General features: G+C 39.3%; 1 pseudogene; it reads right to left on the bottom strand.

Moving 5' to 3' along the window:
• Nucleotides 1–222: 222 nt before the first annotated feature.
• Nucleotides 223–8,142, bottom strand: part of LOC105982629 — an 11,613-nt pseudogene continuing 3,693 nt past the window's right edge.

The following is an 8,142-nucleotide window of genomic DNA, read 5'->3' as shown; positions in this document are numbered from 1 at the left end:
ATGCTTATACCACTCCTTTATGTGTTATATCTTTATGTGTTATATCTTTATGTGTTATATTTTTAATGTCTTCCCATCATGAACAATGAGATTTATGGTAGAGAGTATAATTTAAAATACTTTTCTTCCACGGATATTAGGATCCAAGCTCTGCTTCTGAGAGGCAAAGTATGGATAAATAGTCTCCCCCACCCTCATTTTTAATGATGCAAATAAAAACATCTAAAACCGAAGCTTACGGAAGAACCACTTGTTCTTGCCGGTCTTGCATCTCTTCTCAAACTTGACGTGGGCCTCCCGTCTTGCCTTGCATTTAAGAGTTGGGTCTCTGAAGACATCCTTGTTGACCACAGTTTTGTCCCCAGAGTACCTTGTGGGCATAAGGTGATTGTAGTTATAAACGTTCACAAAGGACCTGATCTTTGACCTCTTGGCGATCTCCTTCTTGCCCATGTTAGCTGTCACTTTTCAAGCATAGCGATCAATTCCTGCCACCTAAGCATGGCTTTAGGGGTAATCTGAGGTGCCATCATCAATGTTCTTCACAATGATGGCTTTACGTCCGGAGTCGCGTCTGGCCAGGACCAGCACCACTTTCCCGGGTTTCATGAGCATGCCCATTTCGACAGCACCCAGCAGCCCTACAGCTGATAAATAGTCTTTCCAAACATTAGAAAGCTGGAGAAAGTTGGGCTGGTCAGGAACATTTTGACACTGAGTCTGCCTTTTCACTTTAGTTATAGCATTATTGATACATTTGACTTTGGCTTGAAAACCAGCAGAAACTCAGATGTTGGTAATGCACTTCCATTAGAGGCATAGCTTCCTAATGTTTGTTCTTTCTACAATGGTGCTGTAAACCTTGCATATACACAAGTAGTGACACCCTAACTGAGCTTGTAAATACAGCCCTCTCTGATGGTACTGCATGACTTTGGAGGTCAACTGGAAAAGTGTCCAGGCATACCATATCTTTTCTCCATGCTGTGTCTCCTGCTCTGAGGGCAACCACTTTCTTGCTTGTGCTGGTGTTGAACTGTGATCCTTAGATCTCAGTCTCCTAAGTAGCTAAGATTACAGGCATGAGCCACTGGCGCCCGCTTAGAATTTATATTTTTAAATGCTGTACTCTAATAACATACATGAAATGCTGCCACCCCTTTTAAATTATTCTCCCTCTAGAGAGGCCTGTGGAGAGTGCCTCCCAGAGCAGAGCAGGGCAGGCCTGTGGAAAGTACAGAGGCCTGGAGAGGAGGAGGAAGGGAAGAAAGGAAAAGCCTTCCCCTTTGGAGATTTGGAGATTTGGAGGTCTGAGGTTTGGTGGTTTGCAGACCAACTAATAAAGGTTGGGGGTGGGGGGTCAGGACTGCCTATTAGAGGCTTGGAGGTTTGGTGGTTGAGGCTATTCTTGGTTCTGGGTATTTAGCCCAGGACAAGATCGTATCAAGACCCCTTTCTGGTGTCAATAGTGTAAATAAACTTCTTTTGTCCACCTTTCACGGTCTGTGCCTCGATGGATAAACAGACACATGAGGAAATGCTCAACTTCTCTGGTTATAAAAGAAATGTAAATCAAAACAACATTGAGATTCCACCTCACTTCAGTTAGATGGCTATTATCAAGAAATATAATAACAGATGCTGGAGGGGATGTGGCTAAAAGGGAATGTTACTGCACTGTTGGTGGGAGTGTAAACTTATTCAACCACTCTGCAAAACAGTATGGAGGTTCCTCAAAAGACTCCACATAGAGCTCCCTATGACCCAGCAATCTCACTTCTGGGCCATACTAAAGCTACTAGCACAACTGTTTATTGAAGCATTATTTACCATAGCTAAGATATGTAACCAACCCCAATGCCTCTCAGTAGATGAATGGATCAAGAAAATGTGGTATTACAATGGAATTCTATGCTTCCATCAGAAAGAATGACACCACCCCATTTGTAAGTAAATGGAAGGACTTGGAAAAAATCATATTAAGTGAAGTAAGCCAGACCCAAAGAAACATAGGTCCCATGGTTTCCCTTATTTGCAATAATTAGTATATGTCTAGGATAATCTTAACAGATGAGCAGTATAGCTCAAAAGCTATGTACATATGACCATTTAAGATGATGTTAAGTGAAATGAACTTCAAGACATGGACACAAGTGGTTCTTTGTTTTTTTTTTTAAATTTTTATTTTATTGTAAAGATGCTGTATAGGGGTTACAGTTACATGAGCAAGATAATAATGTACTCATTATTGTTGAACATTGTTATCCCCTCCTTTGTTTTTGTTTTTGTTGCTTTTATTTTACTACATGATTTCTTTTTTGTTTTGTGTTGTTTTCCCCTTATGTTTTATCTCCTGTTGTCACTGTATTTGATTTTGGTACCCTGGGTATTGTACATATGTTTATCTGAATTAGGGAAGGGAAGGGTAACAAAAAAATGACGAGAAGCCGGGTGCCGGTGTCTCACACCTGTAATCCTAGCTACTCAGGAGGCTGAGATCTGAGGATCATGGTTCAAAGCCAGCCCAGAAGGAAAGTCCATGAGACTCTTATCTCCAATAAACCACTAGAAAACCGGAAGTGGCGCTGTGGCTCAAGTGGTAGAGTGCTTGCCTTGAGCTGAAGAGCTGAGGGACAGCACCCAGGCCCAGAGTTGAAGCCCCATGACTGACCAAAAAAAAAAAAAAATGGTGAGACAAAGGACAAAGGGAGAACCAATGTAACAGTGATACTCATAAGACAATATGTTGGAAATGATCTGTACAACCTGGGGGGAGGAGGGCTGGGGGAGGGAAAGTGGGAGAAAAATGAAGGAGGGGGTAACAAGTTCAACAAGAAATGTCCATTTCTGACTAGCTTATTTATCTAACTGTACCCCTCTGCACATCACCTTGACAATAACATTAAAATAAAAAAATTGAGGGAAGGGATAGGTGTGGGAGAGATGTGGGGGGAATGATGAAAGAGGTGACCTTGATCAAGGTACACTTAATTAATAAACTACTTGGTTGAATGTCAACTCCTTTGTACAACTACTTAAAGATAATAAAAATATAATTACAAAAAGATAAAACTCAGGGATAATGTCTAGACCTGAGTTTAAGACCTAAGACTAAAACACACACACACACACACACACACGCACGCACGCACGCACACACACACACACACACACACCACATACATAATGTAAATGTATATGTTGGAGCCAGGCTGCCTGGGTTCAAATTCAAGCTGCCACCTCCTAGCTATGTGACTTGGGCAGGTTCCTTAATCTGTCTGTGTCTCACTTTCAGCTACAAAATGATCATTATGAAAATTATGTGATTGAACTTATAGAGTTTTAGATAATTTAAAAGAAATGCTATACAAATAATTGCAAGTAGTGTTCTTCTCATTATTCTATAATCATTAATTGAGTATTCCCTTCTCTCAATTAATTCTAAAAGTTAAAAGCTAATACAGATCAGTTAGCTATTAACTTTATTATAATTATACAATGCAGAATCAGCAAGGATAAATTAAGAATATTCTTTATCTATGATCTAAAGCTATGACCTTAACATAAAGTTTCTAGGATTAAATTGGTTTGTTATTTTGTTTTCTACCCCATATTTTTTCAAAATTATATAAAACGAATTTGATTATAATTGGATGGTGATAGCCACTCCTTGGGTATTGAAGTTGCATTTTTTTCTTCTTACAATATACTAAAATACTGCATCGGATTTTATTAACCAACTTCTCTGTTACACTTGGTTATAAAGAACACATTTTATTTTGGGAGACAGTCTTTTCACAATCCATGAAAGAAATAATTGGATCTTTCAACATTAAAGTTTTTGCACTATGAAAGATACTGCTAAAAGAATGAAAAAAAATGTGGCTGATTTAATAAGACACTTGCAAATCAAATATCCGATAAAGTTTCTATATTTAAAATATATAAGGAATTTTTAAACCACAACAATAAGAACAAAAAGCCCACTAAAAATGGACAAAAGATATGAAAAAAGTCAAAGATCTACAGATAATCATATGAAGAAATACTCAACACTGTCATTAAGGAATGAAAGCTATCACAAGGAGATTTACTGCATACCTGTTGGGGTGGTTAGATGGCAAACTCAAGAATTCCAGGTGCTGATGAGCTCATACTTGCAGGGGAAAGTGCACAATGGTAGAGCCATTATGGAAGACAATTTCACAGACTCTTGTGAAACTAAACATAGACTTAACATATGACCCAGCAATGTATGTGTTTCCCAAGTCGATGTGAAGATATACACCTACATATATGTTTTTTTTTCACCATCTGCCAGCTTTACTCACCGTCATTAAAAAACTAGAAACCATCAAGAAATCTTTCAATGAGTGCATGCATTACTTGTGATATATCTGTACAATGAATGGATTATTATTTTATGATAGGCAGGAACAACCATTAATTACCAGTACAACATGGCTGTGTCTTAAGTGCATTTTGTTCAATTAAAGAAGTCAAACTGAGGCAGCTGCAAACTCAATTATTTCATTAAATGACATTCTAGAAAGGGCAAAACTTTGGGAACAGAAAGCTTGTCAGTGATTGCCATGAGTTTTAGGAAGGGGAAACTATCTATCTATCTATCTATCTGTCAGACTTTTATGCCCGGGCTGGTTCTGAACCATGATCCTCAGATCTCAGCCTCCTGAGTAGCTGGGATTATAGGCCTGGGTCACCAGAGCCTTCAAGGGGAAACATTTAAATGGAGAACCATAGAACAATTTTTAGAATGATGGAACTAAATTGTAGCAGTAGATTTTGATTGTTTATTATTTATTCATTGCAATCATCTGGATTTCTATATTCCTCTTTTTCTTATTTCTCTATTAGGTCACAACCCTCTAAAATGTGTATGGAGATTTTGTGAGGATGTCCTCAGGAAATTATGCAGAAAATAGATTTGTTTCTGATTAACCTTAGCTGTATAGTTGGCCTATGCCATAGCTTAACAGTATTCTTATTTTCACACTCAAGCTCTTCCACTCAAATTTCTACCTAAGCACATTAGTTTTATTTTCCAGCTTGCCTACTCTTTTGTTAACAGCTCTATTATTTATTCATCCTTGGGAATAGATTACACAAGATGCTGCTAAAATAATCCAAATTCTGACACTTGTACCTAGTAGACCTTCAAACATATTTAACTAAACAAAGGAAATATCTTGGTTTGTTCCTTTTGGATAGTGTTGGGGAACTTTTTGGGTTTTTTTTTGTGTAGTGGAATGTGAGTCTCTTTGTGTATATTTGGATTTCTCTGGGAACAATTTTGAGATAAAGAAACTATTGCCTATGTCAAAAGAACATGAAGATTTCTATTTCCTACCCAAGATTTTACATAAAATTTCCACTTAAAAAGAGCCTGTTATGTTAAAATAACAAAAATATAATTTAAATTTTAAAGTAAGCTATTATAACAAATTGAGGAGTGGAGCTTTTCCTGTTCCCTCTGATTTTGGGCTGAAGTCCCAGAGCTGAGAAAAGCATAGTAGGACCTGGAGATTCTAAAGAGGGATGCTACTCTGTCTATGTAGAACCTGTTATGGCTTCTATTCTTGCCAGGGAACCAGTTCTAGGCAATTCCTTGCATATGCTGGCTCTGCATAGTGTTGTATGTGCCAGTTCTTCTGTAGGTAGTTAGGATGAGTGGGATGGTACTCCTCTAATTCAGCTGCACTCAGGCCAAGTACCTAGAAGAATTTACCTTGAAGATGCTGTCCACTTAGGAACTGACCATTTTCAGATAAGTAAGACTCTTTAAAATTTGTTTTATTTTTGTATAGAAGTTACAGTAAGACAGGCAGCTGGTCATATCAGCAAAAGTTGGAAAGCAGATAAATAGCAGTCATGTCAGTGTTGAAACAATAAAATAGAGATTCATCAACTTAACCATTAGAACTATCTGCATCCAACTTACAAATATTTTTTCATTTAACAAGGTTCTATTTAACTTCATTATTATTATGCTTGTTATCAGGTTATAGGAAAGCCTTAGGCTACTAAACATAGTGTTTGTGGTTTGTAATTTTATCGGCAATGCTTTTTTTCTGCTTCCATTCTCCATATATATACACTTAAAAACCTTATCTGAGTAGCTACAATTGTCGCACCAGTGATTCCACTATAGATCTTGTCTACTTGAACTGTTATTATGGATAGTGTCTTATGTTTCCCTGATGATATTAAATATAGGGATTAGATTTTATATCTTTCAGAAAAGAAAGACTTGGTAAGACAGGGTTTTCAGAGTAATAATTTTTTTCTTAAATATTGTCAATTCTGTTCCAACAAATACCAATGCCAAATAAAAACTTCACTTCTAAACAGAAAATGTAATAGATTTAATATGAGATTATGTGGTTGACTTTTGATAGGGTTGTAATAGGAGATTAATGTGTTAGTGTTAATGTGTGGTCACATAGAAATACAATTGTGTGTGTGTGTGTGTGTGTGTGAGAGAGAGAGAGAGAAAGAGAGAGGGAGAGAGAGAGTCCAATGAGCTCCCTTCCCATAGCTTAGTACACTCTTTCCCCTTTCCACAGCTTAGCATGCTCCCTTTCTAGGCAATACTAGACCCATTTAGTAAAGGCAGTATATAATCAGCCTTCAATCCCCCCTTTGCCTTAAGATGGTATTCCTTTGGGGCAGCTACCACCATATAAGGCAGCAAGAGACCCTTAGAGTGACCTTCAGGTCTGAGCAGCTGCAGAGCCACTTATCCACTACTTGGGCAGCAGCCATAAATCCTCCTATCCCCTTCTAGCCCCTCCTAGCCTTGGTAGGTTATATAGGTCACCTCAGACAATAACCGGCACTCCTCATTTCTCTCTTTCCAGTCTTCTTGCTGGCAATAACCCTTTTCTTTGTTCTCTGTACCTGGATGTCTGCATGGTTCTCTGGCAAAGTCCAAATAATCTAACAGAGAGAGAAAGAGACACAGAGAGACAGACAGATGTTTTTCAAGCCTGCTTTTTCAAGGTTTTTGCCTTCTACATGAAACAAAGGGAGCAATCCAGCTTTTGTAAGTAATTGCAGACCTCTCTGAGTTCTGTAGGTTTTCTAAAGGGAAACTGCAATGAAATTCTCATACTCACTGCCACCTTTGCTTGTTAAGAACACAGTGGAGGAAGTGGCGCTGTGGCTCAAGCGGTAGAGCGCTTGCCTTGAGCTGAAGAGCGCAGGGACAGCGTCCAACCCAGAGTTCAAGCCCCACGACCGACAAAAAAAAAAGAACACGGTGGAGATGACTCTCTCTTCTCTCAGGTTTGGAGGAGTAAGAAACACAGAATGTACAAGGAACTCTAGCCTTCTGGTAGTTCCAAGTAAGAGCTTCTTTCTTGGTGATGTTTAAAGCTAGATATCACTCAGCAGTCTCTGACAATTCTACTATGTTTAGATGGTAGTTCTTTGTCTTTCCTTCCTTCCTCCCTCCCTCCCTTCCTCCCTTTCTTCCCTCCCTCCCTCCCTTTCTTCCCTCCCTCCCTCCCTTCCCTTCCTTCCTTCCTTCCTTGCCTTTCTCCTTCCTTTCCTCCCTCCTCCCCTCCTTCTTCCTTGCTTTCCTCCCTCCTCCCCTCCTTCCTCCTTGCTTTCCTCCCTCCTCCCCTCCTTCCTCCTTCTCTCTCTCCCTCCCTCCTTCCCCCCTCTCTTTTTTTCTGAATATTGTTTTATTATCTTTAAGTAGTTGTACAAAGGAGTTGCCATTCACCAAAGCAGTTTATGGACACAGTACATCTTGATCATTGTCACTTCTTTCAACATTGATTCTTCTCTTAGGGGTATTTCCTAGCAATTACAGCCCTTGAATAAAAGCTCTTAGTTATCTTTTATCTTCAGTGCTGAGCACAGGCCTAACAGATAAGAATTAATTCAATGAATAAAAGAATGAGCTGGGAAGCTGGACAGCTGAGAGCAATAGCTGTCCTCCCAAACCTTGCATCTTCCCTCCCTCTTCCACTACCCTTTTCCCTCCCACCCTCCCTTCTTTCTTTCCTCCTCCTCCTGATCCTCACCTTCTCCCTCCTCTCCCTCCTCCTTTTATTTTGTTCCCTTCTCTTTTATTTTGTTCCCTCCCTCCCTCCCTCCCTCTCTCCCTCCCTCCCT

Source organism: Dipodomys ordii, unplaced genomic scaffold (genome assembly GCF_000151885.1).
Source record: "Dipodomys ordii isolate 6190 unplaced genomic scaffold, Dord_2.0 Scaffold16, whole genome shotgun sequence".
Classification (NCBI taxonomy): domain Eukaryota; kingdom Metazoa; phylum Chordata; class Mammalia; order Rodentia; family Heteromyidae; genus Dipodomys; species Dipodomys ordii.
This window is presented reverse-complemented; position numbering and strand designations above follow the sequence as displayed.